Raw genomic sequence first — 23,159 nt, 5'->3', positions numbered from 1 at the left:
TTGAATCAACAGTTCATGAGGTTGTTTTCTGACTGGTCTGTGAGGGAATAAAAGGAAGTGCCCAGTGGCAATGATGTGTCAATAGTGGTTTCATTCCTAACACTAAACGTAACCGTAACAATGTTGTCAATAATGTTTTTTAAGACTGGCCCTAACATAACCCCAATCTAATCCCTGCCCCAAGTGGGATTATACTGAAACCATAACTTTCAATAACTTTTAAATTGATACATAGAGTACAAAAGCCCAATAAGTTTTTCTACAGCTATATGAAACAGTTCGACCCCAATGTGACTATGGTTCCCAAATATGGGCGGCCGACAGGGGTGTAGTTTTGCCCGAGCGCACCTGAGCGCTGCTCCGGCACCTCCATCGAGGGCCTGGAGAGCAGAGTACTGGAGAGCAGGGTGCTAGGTCCCGGGGTGGAGAGGCGGGCTGCGAGGCCTGGGAGTGAGACACTGCGGAACAATCAGGGTGGGGGGTTTAAGGTGGGGGTGCAGAGTGCGTGTGTGAATGACAGTGAGTGTGGAGTTACGTGTCTGCCTTACTCCCAGCCTCCAGTTTCTCACTAACCCTCACCACCCCACACACCAATACATTTTTTTTTTGAAAAATAGACTTTATTCATAAATTATCTGGAAGAACATTACAAAACATTTCTAAATCGCCATCACAAAAAGTGTAATCAGATTCAACTTTTACACATGGATCATGAGGCGCTTCAATACAACCAATGAATATTACAGTCATTTCAACATGGTCATTACAGACAGTCAGACAGTGCAATGGTATTGGAGTTATCAACGTACATCATGTTGCACTCTGAGGTGCTTCAATACAATTATAAATAAGTAGTATTCAATGCATACATTTGTTGTGAGCTGTATAGCCCGAGGGGGTCCATACAATTCCCAGCCCCTCGGTGCACTGTGGCAGAAAGGTCTTAGACAGTGACCTTTCCCCATTGCGCCTTTGCGGCGGCTGCCCCAAGGTTTAGTGCGTCCCTCAGCACGTAGTCCTGGACCTCGGAATGTGCCAGTCTGCATCACTCGGTCGGGTCAACTCTTTGCACTGGAAGACCAACAAGTTTCGGGTAGACCAAAGAGTGTCTTTCACCCAGTTGATGATCCTCCAGCTGCAATTGATGTTTGTCTTGGTGTGTGTCCCTGGGAACAGCCTATAGAGCAGAGTCCTGTGTCACAGAACTGCTCGGGATGGACCTCGACAGAAACCACTGCATCTCTCTCCAGATCGTCTTTGCAAAGGCACAATCCACAAGGACGTGAACAACGGTCTCGTCCCCACCACAGCCACCTCGAGGGCAACATGCAGAGGGGGTGAGACTCCTGGCATGTTGGAAGAATCTGACAGGAAGGGCCTTTCTCACCGCCAGCCAAGCTATGTCTTGGTGCTTGTTGGAAAGTTCTGGCGATGAGGCATTCAGCCAAATGACTTTGACAGTCTGCTCAGGGAACCGTCCCACGGGATCCACCCTCTCCTTTTCCTGCAGGGCCTCTAAGACGTTACATGCCGACCACTGCCTGATGGACTTGTGGTCAAAGGTGTTTCTCTGCATAAATTTTTCCACGAGGGACAGGTGGTACGGCACAGTCCAACTACTTGGAGCGTTCCGCGGCAGCGTGGTCAGACCCATCCTTCGCAACACTGGGGACAGGTAAAACCTCAGCACGTAGTGACACTTGGTATTTGCGTACCGAGGGTCTACGCACAGCTTGATGCAGCCGCACACAAAGGTGGCCATCAGGATGAGGGCAATGTTGGGCATGTTTTTTCCCCCCCATATCTAGAGACTTGAACATCGCGTCCCTGCGGACGCGATCCATTCTCGACTTCCAGATAAAGCGAAAGATGGCTCGGGTGATCGCCATTGCGCAGGAGTCTGGAATGGGCCAGACCTGCTCCACGCACAGCAACAGCGAGAGTGCCTCACACCTGATGACCAGGTTCTTACCTGCAATGCACTCCCACGTGCCCAGTTTTCTTTGCATCATAGACACTCGACACTCGCTCCTTCCAGTTTTTAATGCATGCCCCGGTCTCTCCGAACCATATCCCCAGCACCTTCAGGCCGTCAGCCCTGACGGTGAAGGGGACAAAGGATCGGTCAGCCCAGTTCCCAAAGAACATGGCCTCGCTCTTCCCACGATTTACCTTGACTCCCGAGGCCAGTTCGAACTGGTAGCAGATGTGGATCAGTCTGCGCACCGACAGCGGATCCGAGCAGACGACAGCGACATAGTCCATGTACAGGGAGGCTTTGAACTGAGTGCCTCCACTACCTGGGATCATCACTCCTCCTATGCCCGGATCCTTCCTGATGGACTCAGCAAAGGGCTCTATGCAACATACACGCAGGACAGGAGGAGAGAGGGCAGCCCTGCCTGACTCCAGATTTAATAGGAAAGCTATGTGATTGCCACCCATTGATTGGGACTGCGCTACTGATGTTAGCGTAGAGCAGTTGGATCCAGTTGCCGATTCCCTCCCCAAACCCCATTTTGGAGAGCACATCCATCATTTAGGTGCGTGATATTCTGTCAAAGGCCTTCTCCTGATCCAGGCTGATGAGGCAGGTGTCCACACCCCTGTCCTGCACATAGGCAATCGTATCCCTGAGTAGCGTGAGGCTGTCAGAGATCTTCCTGCCAGGTACAGTGCAGGTCTGGTCAGGGTGGATCACCAATTCCAGAGCGGACTTGACCCGATTGGCGATGATTTTGGAAAGAATCTTATAGTCCACATTCAACAGTGAAATGGGTCACCAATTTCTAATTTCCTCCCTTTCCCCCTTGTGCTTGTAGATGAGGGTGATGATGCCTTTCCTCATGGGTTCTGACATGCTGCCGCACACACCAACACATAAACCCACTCACAGTGGGTGAGGATGAGTGAGCAAGCACGCACCCTGAGTTTGGGAGTGAGCCTGGCGCGTGCACACACACTCTGACCCCCTCACATTCTGGTCAACTTTATTAATTGCTCTTTTTTTTTAAACTTATTACAATGACATTGTTTTATTTTTGCTCAACAATTGTTTCTTTTCTTAATACCACAACTTTTTCTTGAAATTCAGTTTAAAGTTGTACCAAACCTTATCTTTCTGAAATTTGTTCATTGGCCCCTTGAGTGAGAAATATATGCAAATGTGCCCCCCCCCCCCTACCTCCCCCAAGCAAAAAGGTTGGACAAGCCTGTTTTAAATGGAGTTCTTGTCATCCGTGCTGAGCAGCCAGAGCTTAGGACGTGACAGACCAGCTTAAAAAAAAAATCAGCACTTCCAGGCTGAGCGTTCTGATTTTTTGAAGCCAGTCCGTCAAGTCAATTTCACGCATTGCTGCGCTGCTGCTGGGAGGAGTGGGGTAGAGGTGTGTTGGGGATTGGAGAGGTAGGGTTGGAGGGGTGGGTAGTGGAAAGGGGTGGAGGTGGTGTTGGAAGAAGGGGAGGAGGTGGAGAGGGTGAGTTGGGGTGTGTTGGGGGAAGGGGAATTCTGGGAGTGGGTAGGGTGGGCTGGGGTGTGGGGAAGGGGAGGGGTGTGTTGGGGGAAGGGGAGTTCAGGGAGAGGGGAGGGTGGGCTGGGGTGTGGGGAAGGGGAGGAGTGTGTTGGGGAAGGGGAGTGAGGAGGGTGGGGTGTGGGGAAGGGGAGGGTCATGTTGGGGGAAGGGGCAGGAGTTGCAGAGGGTGGGTTGGGGTGTGGGGAAGGGGAGGGGTGTGTTGGGGAAGGGGAATTCAGGGAGAGGGGAGGGTGGGCTGGGGTGTGGGGAAGGGGGAGGTGTGTTGAGGGAAGGGGAGTTCAGGGAGAGGGGAGGGTGGGCTGGGGTGTGGGGAAGGGGAGTTCGGGGAGTGGGGAGGGTGGGCTGGGGTGTGGGGAAGGGGAGGGGTGTGTTGGGGAAGGGGTGTTCGGGGAGTGAGGAGGGTGGGCTGGAGTATGGGGAAGGGGAGGGGCGTGAGTTGCAGAGGGTGGGCTGGGGTGTGGGGAAGGGGAGGGGCATGTTGGGGGAAGGGGTGGGAGTTGCAGAGGGTGGGCTGGGGTGTGGGGAAGGGGAGGGGTGTGTTGGAGGAAGGGGCAGGAGATGGAGAGGGTGGGTTGGGGAGGGGGGAGTGGGGTTTTGGGGAAGTGGTCGGAGGGGAGGTGGGGTGCAGGGGAAGGTTGGGGGGTGTTGGACGGGGGTGGGGGGTTTGGGAAGGTTGGGGTTGAGGGAAGTTGTTGGAGGGAGGGGTGAGAAAGAGGTTGGTGGCAGTGGAGGCATTAATATTTTTCAGTCTAAAAGCATACTTTTAATGAATTTTGGGGACTCAAATGATTTATACATAAGAAAATAACGGGCCTGAATTTCCTTGGAGTGGCAGCGTCGGATTGTATACTTTGTGCCCAATTTCTTACCTGAATTTTTTTCCCAGTGTCCCTTGCCAGACCCTCCGACTCGGGCTGGGCAAGATCCAAGCAATGCAGCACGTCCCCTGGGCCTAGTGTCAGAGGGCAGCTGAGTTGAAGGCAAGGAGACCATGCCCCCTTTTTAAAGCACTAGCTGCCGTAAACCAGGTGACTTTAAAAGTCCATTGAAATTTAAATGCCCTGGACAGACCAGGGAAGTGTCTAAGATAAGTGGGTAGGATTTGTGAAATGGGGAGATCAGAGGTTGTGGGAGTGGAGGGCTGTGGATCGGAGTTCCGGGGAGGGGAATCTGAGATCGGGGCTCAGGTGTTGCGGGGGTTGAGCCTTGGGTCGGATCGGGCCTCGTGTCGGGGTAGGGTTGGGGGGGTGGGTGTTGTGGGGAGGGGAGTGTCGGGCCACAGTGGGAGGAGTGGGGTGGGATGTCAGGCCTCAGCAGGCGGAATGGGGTCAGGCCTCGTGGGGTGGGGGCGGGGTGGGGTGCAGGTCAGGCCTCAGGTTGGGCTGGGTCACGCGCTGGGGTGGGTAGGGGGAATTGTGTTAGGCCTCTGGTCGGGTTGTGCCTGGGGGACCTGTGGGGGAGTGTGTCGGGCCTCGGGTGGGGGAGTGCATGGGAGGGCCTGGGGTTGGATTGAGCCTGGGGGGTTGATGGGGGTGAGAGTCAGGCCTGGCGAGGGGACGGGATGCTTGACAGTCCCCATAGGGGTAGAAGGAATCCCATGGGGAGGGGCAGTAAGGGGGTAGGGAGCGACTCCTGGGGAGTCCTGTGGGGGTTGTAGTCAGCGGACAGGCGGTGTTCTCTTGGGGGGTGTCAGGGGTGCACGGGGAGTCCTGCGGGGGTTGGTCTGGGTCTATACAATAGTTACCCAGAAGTTAGAAACGGTTTCAACGTTTTAACTTTTCCTGGGTAATTATTGGTGTAACCCAGTCGGAACCATCCAAAGTTTGTGATTTAAATCGCATTTTCTGATGGTTCCCATTGCAGGACAATTGCCCAGGGGAAGTTTGCACTTCTAGGCAATTGCCATGCAAACCTTACCTGGGAACTTGGGAAAGGGATTCCCCAGTGCATCCTTGGGCTACCCTCCCAATCAGCGCTGGGGAGCTCTGAAGTTATGGCCCATGTAACATAATAGTAGATTTAGAAATGATATGACCAACACATTTTCTTGGAGCTCCGGCAACTCAAAATTTGGCACTACACCCCTGGAGCCCGAAGGATGTGAGTGGTGGGTGGGGGGGGGGCTTTAATGGTTTGAGGATGGGCGGGCGGGGGATTGGAAATAAGAGGCCCAGAAACAGAAGAAGCACCGGGGCCCATGATTTCTCTCCCTGGCCCCGGCGGTGCCCAGGGAGAAAATGGAGAGTATAATAACATGAGACCCTTTCACTTTCATCTGCGTTGTTGATCAGTCTGGGTGCGAGGGGTTTAGAATCAGTGTCAATTCCAGACCCCTTAATGAAGCACAACTGATGCTGTTGTGAAAGACCACTGGACTGTGAGGCTCCTGCTTATAGTTCTCAGGGGAGAGCCAAGAGGTCTTCAGAGAAGCCCTCCTACCCTAGTGTGATGCCAATGTGTATAGCTAGCAGGTAAGTGGGCATTATGGTACCAACCTGGACTGATGCTTTGGGTGAAAGGCGACGTGAAGTGAATTGGTGGAAATGGCAAGTCAAACTGCTTGCCAGCTGTCAGGCAGTTTTCTGCTGTTGCCAAGTGTTCGTTAGAGTGTTTTAAAAGTATGACACTGTAGTTGCATGGAGGTTTCCTGGGAAGTAGTCAGCAATGGAAACAATTTCTACACTCAGATTACACCAGAGTTGCACCAAGAATATTTAACTTCACTTACTCCAGGAAACTTGCGTGTAACTCCATCTGCTGGCGAATAGCATAACTTTCTGCACACACACAGCCTAACTGACATTGAGGAAATTCAGTGTGCCAGTACATAGTCCTGGCAACCAGAGCAAGCTGCAAACTTACTGTTATGGACTGGAGGGGGACAGTTCAAACAGCACTGTTTTCCTTTTGCCACTTATCTGTAAATAGAAGGCGTTTTGAATTAGTTTATTTTAAAGAATAATTGGTGTATATTTTCCCAACACCTCGATTTTCTTAATAATTCACAGCAAACTCAAGTTAGGATTAACTCAGAAGGTTAGTTTATTTCAAACGTTCAAAATCCACGAAAGGAGTGTCCACACCTTCCCAATCCGCCTTCACACAGTACAGTGGGGGTTAGAGAAAAGGAGGTTTACAGTACAAGGACCAGAGGACACCGAATATTGGTTCACGTGAGTTCAAGTCCCAAAGTCAGAGTCCAATGAGGACGTCTTTCACACAGTCATTTAGAGTTCAGCTGGCTGTGGTATTATGTGTTATAAGATTCACCTTTCAGGTGGTTTTGATGTCACAAAATGAAGTAGACACGCAGAGATTGAGTCGGTTCTGTAGGCCATGGCACAAGATCTTCCAGCAGAATCAGCTTAGATAGGCCAGTTGTCCCATCTTGACAGAGCCAACTTCTTTGTGTCTCACTAGTCAGAGGGTAAAACAGTGAATTATGTGCGCAGCCCAGAAATGTATTTTAAAATTGTTCAAGAGGCCAAAGTCTTGGGCCATGAGACCTCCCTTCTCCACAGGAACTTTAGCAAAGGATGTTTACCCAGCGTCTGGTATTGGGCTTTTTTTTCAGGACTGATATTGGGTGGGATTTTCTGGCCCCGCCCACCGCCGGAATTGTCTGGTCCCGCAGAAAGTCGGTGGACTTTTGGCTGGGCCGCCGAGTCTCCCATGGTGGCTCCCACCATGACATGGCTGGAAAATCTTGGTGATTGTCTCAGCCATTAGAGGTTGAAAGGGACGCCATTTATGTTGAGGGCCTGGCATTTGGGAAGCCATCGTCTCAGTAGACCCACTGAGTCCGCCAGCAAGGTTGGCTTATCAAATGCAAATGGCCTTCCTGTAGCTCCCTTTGAAATTGATCTGAACATCCCAGGTTGTCTGTTAGTAGCTCACTAGGCGTAACGAGGTGTGGCATTCCCAAAACTGAGAAGAGAATTCTTTTGTTCTGGAGAAAAAGTCCAGTTTAAAAATAAAAAATAGCAATACAGATAAAGTTTTTAAATATTTAGTGTTGGAGGAACCCAATAATATGAGCATACAAATTATAAGCAGGAGTAGGCCATTCGGCCCCTCAAGCTTGCTCCGCCATTCAATAAGATCACGGCTGATCTGATTGTAACCTCAATTCCACATTGTTGCCTACCCCTGACAACCTTTGACTCCTTTGTTAGACAAGGATCTATCCACCTCCGCCTTAAAAATATCCATTGACCCTGACTCCACTGCTTTCTGGGGAACAGTGTTCCAAAGATTCATGACCCTCTGAGAGAAAAAATGTCTTCTCATCTCCATTTTAGATGAGAGACTCCTTATTTTTAAACTGTGTCCCCTAGTTCTCATCTCTCCCACAAGAGGAAACATTTTTCTAGCATCCACCCTGTCAAATCCCCTCAGAATCTTATATGTTTCAGTAAGACCACCTCTCATTCTTCTAAACAGCGATGGATATGGACCCAGCTTGTCCAACTTTTCCTCATAAGATAACCCCCCATCACAGGTGTCAGTCGAGTGAACCATCTCTGAACTGCTCCCAATGCATTTATATCCTTTCTTAAATAAGGAGACAAAAACTGTACACAGTACTCTAGATGTGATCTCACCAATGCCCTGTACAAATGTAGCAAAACATCCCTACTTTTATATTCCATTCTCCTTGCAATAAACAACAACATTCCATTTGCCTTCCTAATCACTTGCTGTACCTGCATACTAACTTCTCCTGATTCATGTACAAGGACACCCAGATCCCTCTGTACTTCAGAGTTCTGCAATCTCTCTCCATTTATATAACATGCTGCATTTCTACTCTTCCTGCCAAAGTAGACAAGTTCACATTTTCCCACATTGTATTCCATCTACCAATTTTTTCCCACTTACTTAACTTATCTATGTTCCATTGCAGACTGCTTATGTCCACTTCACAACTTACTTTTCTACCCATCATTGTATCACCAGCAAATTTAGCAACCATACATTCAGCCCCTTCATCCAAGTCATCGATACAAATTGTAAATAGTTGAGGGACCAGCACTGATCCCTCAGGCACTCTGTTCGACACATCTTGCCAATGCAAAAATGACCCATTTATGCCTATTCTCTGTTTCCCGTTCGCTGACCAATCCTCTATTGATAAGTTGGTGGAATGGAGAAAAAAATTGGAAGGTGGAATTCAATGGTAAAAAAGCAACTTTGAATGGGGAAAAGATGTGAAGAGCAGAGGGATTTAAATGTAGGTTCACAAGAACATTAAAAGCAGCATCTCATGTGGACAGGCCATGAGAAAGCTAATGGCTTGCTGTTTTGAATATAAAAGCTGCGATGTATTGCTGAATCCATATAAAACCTTAATGAGACCACAGTTCAGAATATTGTGAACAATTTTGAGCTCCACATTATAGGAAAGCTGTTGAGGCAATACAGAGGGTTCAGCAGAAGTTCACCAGGAGCTACCCAGCATGAGGAAAAACAAATAAGAAAGTTTCAATAAATTGAGCAAATTATAAGGTAATTTAATAGAGGTATTTATGAGGAGATAAGACAGCGTAGATAAAAAGAATAAAAGACATGCATTTATATAGTGCTTTTCATAGCCATCAGACATCTCAATATGTTTTACAGCCAATGAAGAACTTTTGAAGTTTAGTTACTACTGTTGGGATCGCAGTAGCCAACTTACACAAGCAAAGTCCCACAAATAGCAATGTGATAAAGACCAGATCATCTGCTTTTATGATGTTGATTGAGGCCTAAATATTAGCCAGGAGAAATCAGCCTTGATTTTTGTGCTCTAGTGGGACTTGAACCCACAACTTTCTGACTTAGAGGCAAGAGTGCTACCGACTGAGCCACAGCTGACACAGAAACCATATCAAAAGCTCTACTATTCAGTATTCAACACAATCCACTCTTTGCTTAATAATGTACAGACAACTTACTTCACATTGCCCTCCATTTACACAATCTCCATTTCTTTTCCTCAGTTAGTACATCTTGATCTTCTCCAAGCACAATAACAGGCCAGCATAAATCTCGTATCCTCTAATTCTTCAAGAACGCAGCTTTTTTCACACCCATTCTCCAAGTTTGTCTTTAGTGTCCCTCTAGTGACTTTTCTTCATCTATTAGCAGCCAAACCTTCTCCGAATACAAGTGCAACTGTCACATCCTTTCCATTTCTAAAGCTGCTGCAAGAAGTCTATGTTTTTTCTCTCATGCCAATGTCTCTATTGAACCCAAGCCAACCCAAAGTTTGATACGGCTCTGTAATCTCACGTGATTCCCAAAACACTTTGCTGGTACACCAGGCTAAAAGATAGTAGGTGACAATTGTAAGCTCTGCAGTTATTCAGACTGAAATAATGACATTTGCTTTGGAAGCATGTCTCCTTATTAAACACAGGTTGGATGAACTCCGATTACTTATAATAGCTGTCACTTATTCCATCTTTTCATATTTCATAGCATTGATCACTTTCATTTATTTATCCATGGCCTCGCCCTTCCCTATCCCCGTAACCTCCTTCAGCCCTGCAACCTTCTGAGGCTACCGCACTCCTCCAATTCTGACTTCTTTCACAACCCTCATTTTAGTTGCTCCAACATTTGCAGCCTTGCCTTCAGCTGCCTGACCCCAACATCTGGAGTTTCTTCCCTAAATTTTTTTGTCTCGCTATCCCTATTTCCCCCTTTGAGATGTTCCTTAATAGCTACCTTTTTGACTAAGTTTTTGGTCACCTGTCCTAATGTCTCCTTATGTGGCTTGGGTGTCAAATTTTGTTTGATAACCCTCATGTCAACAAGCACCTTGGCAAGTCTTACGTGTTAAAGGTGCTTAAAAATCAAGTTATGTGGTTATTGTTCTGATTATATGCTACATTCAACAATCTTTTCAAATCATATACCCATAGTGTATTCAATCTCCATTGAATCATTGATCACAACATCATAACTTCTTGAAATCTTTTCAACAGGGGAATAAAATTTTATTTCTTTCATTTATTCAAATACACATTTTGAATTGTTCTTCACAAGTCTGCAAACGGCTATCATCTCTAACCTTCGAAGGTTCTACACTTAGATCTTCATTTACTAACAATGAATCCTTATTAATAATCAGGCAATCAGTTGAAAAAGCAGAATGCCTCGAATGTCACACTGGCGTCTTGGTTATCTTACTGAGCGTCGGCTGGAGTTAATTCTCACTGGGCAAATTAAACATGGCTAATGCCAGGTGCGTTAGTGAGACAACAAATCTGGAGCCAGTGCTAACCTTAAAGCATTTTTCTGTGAATAATTCCGGTTCTTTCATTTCAGTAATTGGAACTGAAAAAATATATTTCAACACTACATGTAATTACTTATTTGCACAGTCAATTACAATTCTCCTGACAGCTCTTTCACTTGTAAGGATTTGGCAAAGTTGTGGCGCTGATTACCTCATTACCACCAAGTGACTGACTTCAAAATAAGGAGGGAATTTAGTTTGTTTTTTTCTAATTTGGAGCAAGTTCAACAATGAACATTTTAGTTTGAGTTAAACTTCACTCATAGCTCCTGTTTGTCAACCTCAGTGCCAGCACAATGTGTGAGAAGCTAAGCATTGTATTTGACTGTGTTATTCTTGGCCTATGAACACCCAATAATGCCAGTGAGAATCAATTAGAAATAGTCAATCCCATAGCACTGTAATCCCTCAATATGGAGTGACTCCTTATTTTAATAGTTGTGCAGTGAAAAATGTGCAGTCGATTTGATATTAAGCATAGAATCAGTTCACCGATCACATCTTATGTTCACGCTTGTTTGAATCAAACGATTCTATATTACAGCACGTACTCTATGGGACTTGCAAAATCTATAATGTGCTATCGCCCAGCCATGATTGAAATATCTTCAGAGGGTTTTTCTGCGGGTATTCGAATCCTATATAATTAAAGCCTTTTTCTTCTTACCTAAAAAAAGCAAGAAAAATGCTACCAGCTGTAAGTATTTATCCAATTGCCAGTTTTGTTTGGAGGACTCGAAATCATTAATCATCACATTGTTTTTAGCCTGCTACTGTTTCAAATAATTTCATATTCTGTTTTTAAAAAATAACTAAAAGGAAAACAAGGGAGAGAAACAAAACCATTGAGTCCAGAAAGGCTGCTTTCATGTATCTCAACTGTAAGCTCTGCAATTATTCGCACTGAAATGATGACATTTTGCATTTCATTTCATTTAACTTTGGACCAGCTTTTCTCACCCCGTCATCACTCATTGTCGACATTAAAGGTTTTGAATAGGAAATCACTTTTCTGGTTATGTTTACAGAAAGTAAGCCAAGTGAAAATTATGGAAACTAAAAATATCTTTGCCGAGTTATGACATATATGTAATAAATTCATATCTAAGAGAGGTCCACCTTTCCTTAATATAAGGTCTCTTAAAAACAAAAAAAGTAAATGCAAAAAAACAAATCACATTTCTGGAGTTGAGTAGAAAATGAGTATCTGTTACTGCCTCTGTTCACTTCAAACATTTGCTCATTCGTACAGAAAATGCTGGAAAAACTCAGCAGGTCTGACAGTATCTGTGGAGAGAGAAATAGAGGTAACGTTTCTAGCCCAAAAGGGGAAGTGGTGGTACAGCGGTATTGTCACCGGAGTAGTAATCCAGAGATCCAAGGTAATGCACTGGGGGACCTAGGTACAAATCCCATGCAGGAGCTGGAATTTGAATTCTCAATAAATGCCTGGAGTTAAAAGTCTAATGATTACCATGAAACCATTGTTGATTATTATTTCTTTTTTTAAATCCCCATCTGGTTACTAATTCCCTTTAGGGAAACAAATCTGCCGTCCTTACCTGGCCTGGCCTACATATGACTCCAAGATTCACAGCAATTTGGTTGACTCTTAAATGAACTCTGAAATTGATTAGCAAGCCACTCAGTTGTATAGACAGCTAAAAACAAGTCATAAAGGAACTAAACTGGGCATACCAACTGGTATTGACCTAGGCACCAGAAACAGCAACCGCAAACTCAGCCGTGTCGACCCTGTAAAGCCCTCATTACTAACATCTGGGGGCATGTCCCAAAGTTGGGAGAGCTGTACCACAGACTAATCAAGCAACAGCCTGAGGTAGTCATACTCACAGAATCATACCCTAGAGACACCACCATCACCATCTCTGGCTAAGTCCCTCACCACCAGCAGGACAGACCCAGCAGAGCTGGCTGCACAGTGGTATACGGTCGGGAGGGAGTTGCTCTACTGCTCAATATCAAGTCTGGACCCCATAAAGTCTCATGGCACCAAGTCAAATGAGGGAAAGGAAACCTCCTGCTGCTTACCATTCTCCCATCAGCTGACGAATCAGTACTCCTCCATGTTGAGCACCACTTGGAAGAAACATTGAGAGTTGCAAGGGCACTGAATGTACTTCAATGTCCATCACCAAGAGTGGCTCGGTAGCACCACTACTAACCAAGCTGACCGAGTCCTAAATTATATAGCTGCTGGACTGGGCCTGCGGCAGGTGGTGAGGGAAGAATACGCTTGGCATTATCCTTACCAACCTGCCAGCTGCAGATGCGCCTGTCCATGACAGAATCGATAGGAGTGACCACCACGGAGTCCTTATGAAGAGGAAGTTCCATCTTCACATTGAGAACACCCTCCGTAGTGTGTGGCACAACACCATGCTAAATGGGATAGATTTCAAACAGACCTTGCAACTCAAAGCTGGGCAACCATGAGGCGCTGTGGGCCATCAGCAGCAGAATTGTACTCAATCACAATCAGTAACCTCATGACCCAGCATAGCCCACACTCTACCATTACCACCAAGCCAGTGGATCAACCTTGGTTCAATGAAGAGTGCATGCCAGGAGCAGCATGAGGCTTACCTAAAAATGAGGTATCAACCTGGTGAAGCTACAACACAGGGCTACTTGCATGCCAAACAGCATGAAAAGCAAGTGATAGTCGGAGCTAAGCAATCCCACAACCAACAGATCAAATCTAAGTTCTGCAGCCCTTCCACATCCAGTCGTGAATGGTGATGGACAATTAAACAATTCACTGCAGGAGGACAGTCCACAAATATCCCCATCCTCAATGATGGAGGAGCCCAACATATCAGTGCAAAAGATAAGGCTGAAGCATTTGCTACAACCTTCAGCCAGAAGTGCCGAGTGGTTGATCCATCACTGCCTCCTCCAGAGGCCCCCAGCATCACAGATGCCATTCTTCTGCCAATTCGATTCACTCCATGTGATATCAAGAAACGGCTGAAAGGCACTGGTACTGCAAAAGCTATGGGGCCTGACAATATTCCAGCAATAGTACTTGTACTCCAGAACTTGCCATGCCACCAGCCTAGCTATTTCCAGTACAGCTACAATACTGGCATCTACCTGGCAATGTGGAAAATTGCCCAGGTATGTCCAGTGCACAAAAAGCAGCATAAATCCAACCTGGCCGGTTACCGCCCCATCAGTCTACTCTCAATCATCAGTAAAGTGATGGAAGAGGTCAGAAGTTTAGAAGAGTGAGGGGTGACTTGATTGAAGTATATAGGATCTTGATAAGGTGGATGTGGAAAACATTTTTCCTCTTGTGGGTGAGTCCAGAACTAGGGGGCACTGTTTTAAAATTAGGGGTCATCTTTTAAGACACAGATGAAGAGAAACATTTTCTCTGAAATTGTGCAACTTTGGAAATCTCTGCCTCAGAAGGTGGGGTCATTGAATATTTTTAAGGTGGACGTAGATAGAGTCTTGTTAGGCAAGGGAATCAAAGGTTCTTGATGGGGGATGGGAATGTGGAATGCGAAACACATATGGATCAGCCATGATCTTTTTGAATGATGCAGCTGGCTCAAGGGGCTGAATGGCCTACCACATCCTATTTAGTATGTTTGTCTATTCATATCAACAGTGCTATCAAGCGACATTTGCTAAACAAATGTTCCTCGGGGTAGTGTCCTAGGCCCGACCATCTTCAACCGCTTCATCAATGAGGTCAGAAGAGGGGATGTTCGCTGATGATTGCACAATGTTCAGCACCATTCGCAGCTCCTCAGATACTGAAGCAGCCCATGTCCAAATGCAGCAAGACCTGGACAAGGCTTGGGCTGACAAGTGACAAGTAACATTTGCACCACACAAGTGCCAGGCAATGACCATCTCCAACGAGAGAGAATCTAACCATCGCCCTTGACATCCAGGGGCATTAACATCGCTGAATCCCCCACATCAACATCCTGGGGGTTACCATTCACCAGAAACTGAACTGGACTAGCCATATAAATACTGTGGCTACAAGAGCAGGTCAGAGGCTAGGAATCCTGCAGTGAGTAACTCACCTCCTGACTCGCCAAAACCTGTCCACATCCACATGGCACAAGTCAGGAGTCTGATGGAATATTCTCCACTTGCCTTGATGAGTGAAGTTCCAACCCCATCCAGGACAAAGCAGCCCGCTTGATTGGCACCCTTCCCACAAACAATCACTCCCTCACCACCAACGCACAGTGGCAGCAGTTTGTTCCATCTACAAGATGCACTGCAGGAACTCACCAAGGCTCCTTAGCACCTTCAAACCCACTACCACTACAATCTAGAAGGACAAGGGCAGCAAACAGCTGGGAACACAACCACCTGGACGTTTCCCTCCAAGCACTCAACATCCAGACTTGAAATATATCGTCATTCCTTCACTGTCACTGGGTAAAAATCCTGGGACTCCCTAACAGCACTGTGGGTGTACCTACACCACATGGACTGCAGCAGTTCAAGAAGGCAGCTCACCACCACCTTCTCATGGGCATTTAGGGATGGGAAATAAATGCTGGCCTAGCCAGAGACATTCACATCTCATGAATGAATATAAAGAAAAAATGACGCTTCTTCGGAAGAAGAGTCATATTGGACTCTAAACATTAACCCTGTTTCTCACTCCACAAATGCTGCCAGACCTGCTGAGTTTTTCCAACATTTTCTGTTTTTGTTTCAGATTTCCAGCATCTGCAATATTTCGATTTTATTTGCTAATTCTAGGCTATTGTCCAACTGTTTGCAATATTACAAAGAAAATCAGACAGTCGGACAAACAGAATTGAATTTACAGTACACCTTTCATGACCTCAGGTCCTCCTAAGGGACTTTACAACCAAGACTGTTTGAATTGAAGTCAATACTGTAATGGAGGAAAATGCGACAGGCAATTTGCACACAGCAAAGTCACAGCTAACATATAGATGCTTAATTTTAACAATGTTCCTCTTTTTTAAAGAAACATGCTGGTTAATGCCTCCATTAAAAGTTGCAGATAAAAAATGTGATATGCATGCATTTGGAGTTCATGAAATTATACAATAACAGTCACATCTAGGCGTATATATTTATCCAAAGAGCATACCTATAATATAGCCTAACAGAATTGATGCAAGAACCACATAGGTCATTTTACTTCTAGTACTGCATTTGCATGCACTTGCTATCCAAAGACTTCATATCATATTATCACAATGCCTATTACACTTTTCTGTTAACTGTAACATTGAAATTCAATGCACAATCCGTTAGATTGATATTTTCCAAAGTTAACTGTTACCCTGTAAAACTGATGATGGTTCAATTAAATCATTTGAAAAACATCTCAAGCTATTTTTGCCTGCTATTTATTCTGATTAATTGAAATTTATAATTTCCAAAATATGGTTTTAGACAAAATAAATTGTAGAATAGAAATATATATTTCACAATAATATTCATCAATTAACTTGTTTTTTGCATCTTTTAACTTCCTTTAACATTTTTAAACTTTTCGTCAAAACTTGGGCTTCAACTGGATATGTTTACCCCACACCAGTTGTCCAGAGTTTCCAGTCACCTCTTATGCAGTCTGAGTATGTGCAGATTTGCAGAATTTCCCTCCTTGCAATGTGTGCACCCACAGGAGTCAAAGGGTTTTTTTTTTAACCCTGTGAGGTTTTCTTGCTTTCTCCCAGGACTTTGCAAGAAAGTAGAGGTTGAATGCTCAAAGCTTTTATTTCAGACAAGTGATGGCACAGAAATATATCAACAATTATTCTCTTCTCTTATGAACTCCCCACAAATAGCCAACACCTGTGGAGAGACAACTACTGATGTGGGGGTTCTAATCGTTGATCAGAAAACAGGGAGCTGGTTTATAGAGACTGGATTGCTATTGCAAATGGAGTTAATTTTGTTCATTTATTCCTCTCAACTATTTAAATGATGATCTTTGAGTATCTTATGGAATGCTATCTGGGTATGAAAATTTATGTTTATTAAAGACTGTATAAGTCCAAAAGCTCAATAATAGACAGTCATTTTCAACTTCTATGCTCCTGTCTTAAGTCAGGAAAAACTATCAGGAAATTACACAGCGCTGACCTATAATTTTCACAAGCGGGAAACTTAAAGGAAAGTAATGGCAGGAAGTGATCGTGGAAAATTATTGAAAGATGTACCTGAGAACGAAAAAGGGACAGCAAAATCGGCAGGACAGGTTAGGTGTCGGGCAGGACTGTGTCAGGGTTCCAAAGGACCAGCCACATTTTTAGCCCTAATACAAAAGCAAAATACTGAGGATGCCGGAAATCTGAAATGTCAATGGAAGTTAAAAAGTGCAAAAAACAAGTTAATTGGCAAATGTAATTGTGTTATTGTGAAATATATATTTCTTTTCTGCAATTTATTTTGTCTAAAACCATAATTTTGGAAATTGTAAATTTCAATTAATCAGAACAAATAGGCAAAAATAGCTTGTGATGTTTCTCACGATTTAATTGAAATCTGTTTTACAGGGTAACAGTTAATTTAGGAAAATATCATTCTAACTGATTGTAAATTAAAATGCTGGAATTGCTCAGCAGGTCAGGCAGCTTATGTAGAGAGAAACAGGATTAAAGGCTGGGATTTTCCAGCCCCTTCGTGGGGGCACGCGCCACAGGAGATGCAGCAGCCCAGCCAAAAATCCATTGGCTTTCGGTGTGACCAGGCCATCCGGTGGCAGGTGGGGGTGGAAAATCCCAGCCTGATGGACGTTTCATCAGAACACTTTCAGCTCTCCCTTATGCAAGGCCGGTAAATCTTGCTCTCACCAATAGTGCCAAAGCACTGCAAGCCTCAATGCTACCAGACTCTACACCCACATTAAAGAAGCCTCTTTTCATCCCTCTGCTGGACTTTAGGGCTCTCCTCCTCAGATGCTACCCTTTTGCACAACACATTTACAAATATCCAGATTGTATTCTCAGTGCTCATGAGCCCAGAGTCTTCCCCAGTGATCCCATACTCAACGTCATTTAAAAAAGCAAGATTATCTGGTCAAATTGCTGCCTGTGGGATCTTGCTGTGCACAGGTTGGCTGCTGTGTTTCCTACATTGCAAAAATGACTATGCTGCAAAAGTACCTCACTGGTTGCTAAGTGCTTTGACACATCCTGAGGTGCTATATAAATCCAAGCGTTTCTTTTTCTTTGTACTGTGAGCCCTTGCCACCAATGTCCCCAGATCCAAGGCACTATCTCCTACTGATCCTAGATGTTAGGACACCCCTATGTATCTTGCACCGCTGAGTATTCCCAGAACCCTGGGACCACATCCCACCTGCCATTGCTCCCCGAACCTGTCTTCCCCCATGGTACTGCTAGATGCTGAGGACTTATCCCAGTACTGCTAGATTCCAGGCTCCCTTCCCAACTCTTGACAGGGCTGATTCAATACTGACGCAGCCAGAATTCCACTGAGGCTATTTAACATAACACCCATGTTCTTGTAAAATCTTCACCTCACATGAACAATGCTGGAAATCTGCTAACATAATATTAATTTTATTCATGAAATCTGGGGAGTCTGAAGAGGGAAGGTGGTGGCGCAGTGGTATTGTCACTGGACTAGTAATCCAGAGACCCAGGGTAATGCCCTAGGGACCTGTCCGAATCCCACTTTGGCAGGAGGTGGTATTTGAATTCAATAACTATACTTAAAAGTCTAATGATGACCATGAAACCATTATCAATTGTTGTAAAAACCCATCTGGCACACTAATGTCCATTAGGGAAGAAAACCTGCTGTACTCACCTGGTCTGGCTTACATGTGACTCCAGATCCACAGCAATGTGGTTGACTCTTAAAAATGCCCTCTGAACAAGGGCAATTAGGGATGGGCAATAGATGTTGGCCTACCCAGCGACGCCCACATCCCACGAATGAATTTTTTTTTAAATCTGGAGCCTGTAATACTCCAAGCATTACAAGTAAGATTTCAGTAAGGAATGGACTATTGGAATGGCAGCCTAAAAATGAATTTCCTAAAGTATATCTTTGTATTTATACAAATCTTAATTTTAATGATTTTATATAGATATTATATTTGTCTTAATGTGACTTATGTACTGAAAAGTATATTTTAATAAACTTGGCAAGAATGCTGATGTAAATCCTTCTGCTATTGTCCATAGTATGATGGCTTATTTGGACTGGGATTATATTTTAAGTAAGTACTGCTTACTTTAATTTTATGACTGTTATAAACAATGCATAATGCCCAGTGCACACAACATATGTGATATAAATATCACATTTATCAATTTGGAGCATCCAAGAATCTAGAACCTGGAGACAGGATCAAAATATTTTTCTAGCTGATCCTTTCTCATGATATTTTGAGCAACTTTTGTGCACTGGCTCTATGAATTTAATGATAAGTAAAACAGCTGTAAGGAATTTGAGAAATCATATTGGCAGCTTAACAAAATGCTTGTTACAGAGGAGCATAATCACCGCCACTGTGGTATTACTGTAAGTCAGAAGTGAGGCTCTACACATTGCGAAGAAACTAAAATTGCCTCAAATTGGTATAGTCAGATGCATCATATTAAATCTCATGAAGCTCTCTAAATCCAACCTTGAGTCTGTCAGACCATGCCGAACTACTTTCTCCTCTGAATACTGAACTCGGTAACCCTTAGTTTGTTGGCAGTGACCTGGCTCAATTTGGACATTCATTGTCAAGCTAATCTGAAGCTGAGGTGCAAGCTGAAGGATTTATCAGTCCTGTTCCCTGAGATTGCCTTCAGCATAAGATGGCCAGTGATAAAGTAAAAAAAAGAATGAAATATTCCCCCACACGAGCACTATTTGAAAGGATCACCAAGGAACTTACAAGTGAGGTGCTTTTGACTTTCTTTTGCTCCTGCAGAGTTAGTGAAAGTTTTTTTTATTTCATGGGATATGACCATCACTGACAAGGCCAACATTTATTTCCCATTCTTAATTTCCACTGAGAAGGTGGTGGTGAGCGGTCTTCTTGAACTGCTGAAGTCCATCTGGTGCAGGAACACCTATAGTGTTGTTAGGAAAGAAGTTCCAGGATTTTGAAGCAGTGACAGTGAAGGAACGGCGATATAAACTGTTTCTTGGTAGTACGAAACTTCATTACTGTTGAAAAGAGAGACTTGTTGCCAAAGCTTTTCATCTTGCACTCATCAGGACAAAGGCAGGAATCCCAAATTTCAAACGATCACAACAATTCACACAGATCACACAGAATAGGTGCTTGGTTGGCAAGTTGACTCAGATTGGCTGAGGCATTGCCAAGGAGAAAGCAATGGGTAGCTACTGGCTTCCCAAACTCCTGGATAATTCAAAAAAGGTGCAAGGCTTGAACGTACTCCTTTTGTTTGCAGAGAACAGGTTCCTGTGTATAAATGTATGTCGATTCTAGCAAGTGTGAATGAGCCGTGTCACAAGTTCGACTGATTACCTTAAATTCGTTGTTAATGTAGCTATGAGCGCACTCAGGATTGTTCAGCAAGTGCTGCCCAGTCACAGAATCATATCCAACAGTTGACGTTTTGGGTTTTGTAAGTGCAAACTGGTTGAGTACGGTCTGTACTGTGCCTATTGTGAACAGCCAAAGGAACATGCTGTTTAATTCGATCAGCCAATCATTGGGATATATGACCTATGTACCTGGAATTGCACTGGCACTGAAATTCATACATGATGATGCTCAATTGTGTGGTAGGCAGAATTTCTTATTTGACTGATGGGAGCATCCTGTTAGTGAAAAATACCACTCGCGTTACCATTGCAGAGTAGCCTTAATATGCTCCATCCCGTGCTAAAATTCACTTTGAGATGGAGCAGTCTAATGCATTCCCTTTCTTTGATGTATGAGTTGAGAAATCTACTAATGGATTCTCCACTACTGTCTACCACAAGCCTACCTTCACTGGCCAATATACACATTGGGATTCATATAGCTCCAAGCACTATAAGAAATCCCGCTATCAGGAATCTTGTAAATGTGGCCCAAGCCATTTGCTCACCCTGCAAGCTTAATGAAAAATAGAGCACATCAAAGCTAAACTGCAGGACAGTGGCTACCCTAATTAGATCATTGTTCACTGTATCGCACAAACTCAAATCGGCCAACGGCTGCCACTTTCGACCCAAAAACTGCCCAGTCTACCTCATGTTACCCTGGAAATACAAAGTATCTCAAAAATTTGAACAACAGGTTAAGCAAGCAAGTGGCAACACTAGTGGTATTTTCCACTAACAGGATGCTGCTGTCAGTCCAAAAAAATGTTCTGCCTACCACACATTTGAGCAACATTGTGTATCAATTTCAGCGCCGGTGCAATGCCAGGTACATGGCCATACATCCAAACGATTGGCTGATCAAATCAAACAGCATGTTCCTTCAGTTGTTCATAAGAGGCAGAGTACAGATCGTACTCCAAAACCCGTGACTGCAAAAGTCAAAACAGAATGTATACTGTTAGATACGATTGGGCAGCACTTGCTGAGCAATCCTGAGTGTGCTAATGGCTACACCAAGAACCAATATAAGATCATCAGTCAAGCTAGTAACGTGTTTCATTTACGCTTACTAGAAATGACATACATTCATACACAGGGACCCATTCTCTGCAAACAAAAGGAATATGTTCAAGCCTTGTGCCTTTTTTTTTAGAATTACCCAGGCACTTGGGGAGCCTATTGACTCTGTTGCTTTCTCCAATCAGTCAGCTTGCAACCAATCAGCACCCTTTTCTCCAGCAGTATAAATTGTTTGAAATTTGGCATTCTTGCATTTGTATCTGATGAGTGCAAGATGTAAAGCTTCAGCAGCATGTCTCTCTTTTCAGCAACTTTCAAATATAAAAGCTATCATGCATGGTAATACATGAGTGAATAGTTTAAACTTGTGTTCTTAGTGGCAATAGCTCATTGAGATGATGATGCAGAAATTCAATCACACCCATAACAGATGCATCAGTAAAACATAGATAAAGGAGCACATAAGACCTCCAATAAGGGGTTCCACAAAGGTGATTCTTAGTTATTGCAGTTAACTGTTATTCAAATCTGAATTGAATTGTTGAAGCAGATATATGTTTTCTGTATTTGGTTTTAGCATTCATATAGTAGTCCTTTAAAGGCAAGATACATAAGGCTGGGCTGAAAGCTGGCAATCAGATGGTGTAAGTGAGGATGCTGGGGCTGAGGATTATATGGTTGTTGGTGCATTGTGATTGTGAGCAATGGTTCAGGTGAAGTGCTCTTGGATGTGTTACTCTGAAAGTTCTGGCAATTAGGGGCACTGGTGATCAATGCTCTTCCCTCTCTCTCTCTCAGCTTCATGCCACTATTCCTCCTCCTCCTACTCGCTTCTTGCTGTTCTGGTGGTGTTAAGGGCCAGTGCTTGGTATAACCAAGTTATGCAGCATGTAACACATGACCATAAACATGGAGATGATAAGAGTCATACTGCCGAAATCCTCTTGAAAGTTTGGAGCATACTTTGAGTTGCGGGCATGGCTCTCATTGCAGGCATGACTCCTGTCCGGCAGGAACATCCCTTGGCGTCCAATAGCCTGCCTGTGACCTGGTGGCCTGTTGCAATAAAGGCAGCAGAGAGGACTGTCGTAGGATGAATGAGTCATGACTGCTGCCAAGAAACTGAGCACAAACATATCTGTGATCGCAATGGGCTGCACAGTCAAGGAATTGTATCCCTTTCCACTAAAACTATGGCAAGCTGATGATGGAGAATATATAGTGAAATATGCAGGAAAAGGTCAAATTTACCAAACTATGGGAAAGAGCAGGGGAGTGTAACTAATTGGATAGTTCTTCCAAAGAACCGGCATGGGGACAATGAGCTAAAAGGCCTCCTGTGCAGCAGTGAAGCTGAGAAATTAAAATTGGTCCTTGAAGACTCACTGTGGACTGGTTACCTAGCTCAGGATTCTCCTATTTCCTTTTCACCCCGCTGACTCTTCTCACCAATGCCTATTTCACTGCTGTCCTTCATCCTCGAGCAGCAAAGCCAGATCCAACAAGCCAACCATGACTGCAACAAAACTCTTCCCAAAGCAACAAGAAACAGTCCGACACCAGCACAAAATTGTTCCCAGATGTCAGAATTCTCATGTGGGGAGAAGGAAACACTCTCAAAAAAGATATACAGAACTAATAACAGAAAAACATGTAATTCATTCCAACCAGTATGTGTAGGCAATAAAAAGAGAAAACACAAAATATTCAGCAGATCTGGCAGCATGTATGTAAAGAGAAACAGAGTTAACATT

The sequence above is a fragment of the Cetorhinus maximus genome, chromosome 2 (genome assembly GCF_964194155.1).
Source record: "Cetorhinus maximus chromosome 2, sCetMax3.hap1.1, whole genome shotgun sequence".
Taxonomy (NCBI): Eukaryota; Metazoa; Chordata; class Chondrichthyes; order Lamniformes; family Cetorhinidae; genus Cetorhinus; species Cetorhinus maximus.
This window is presented reverse-complemented; position numbering follows the sequence as displayed.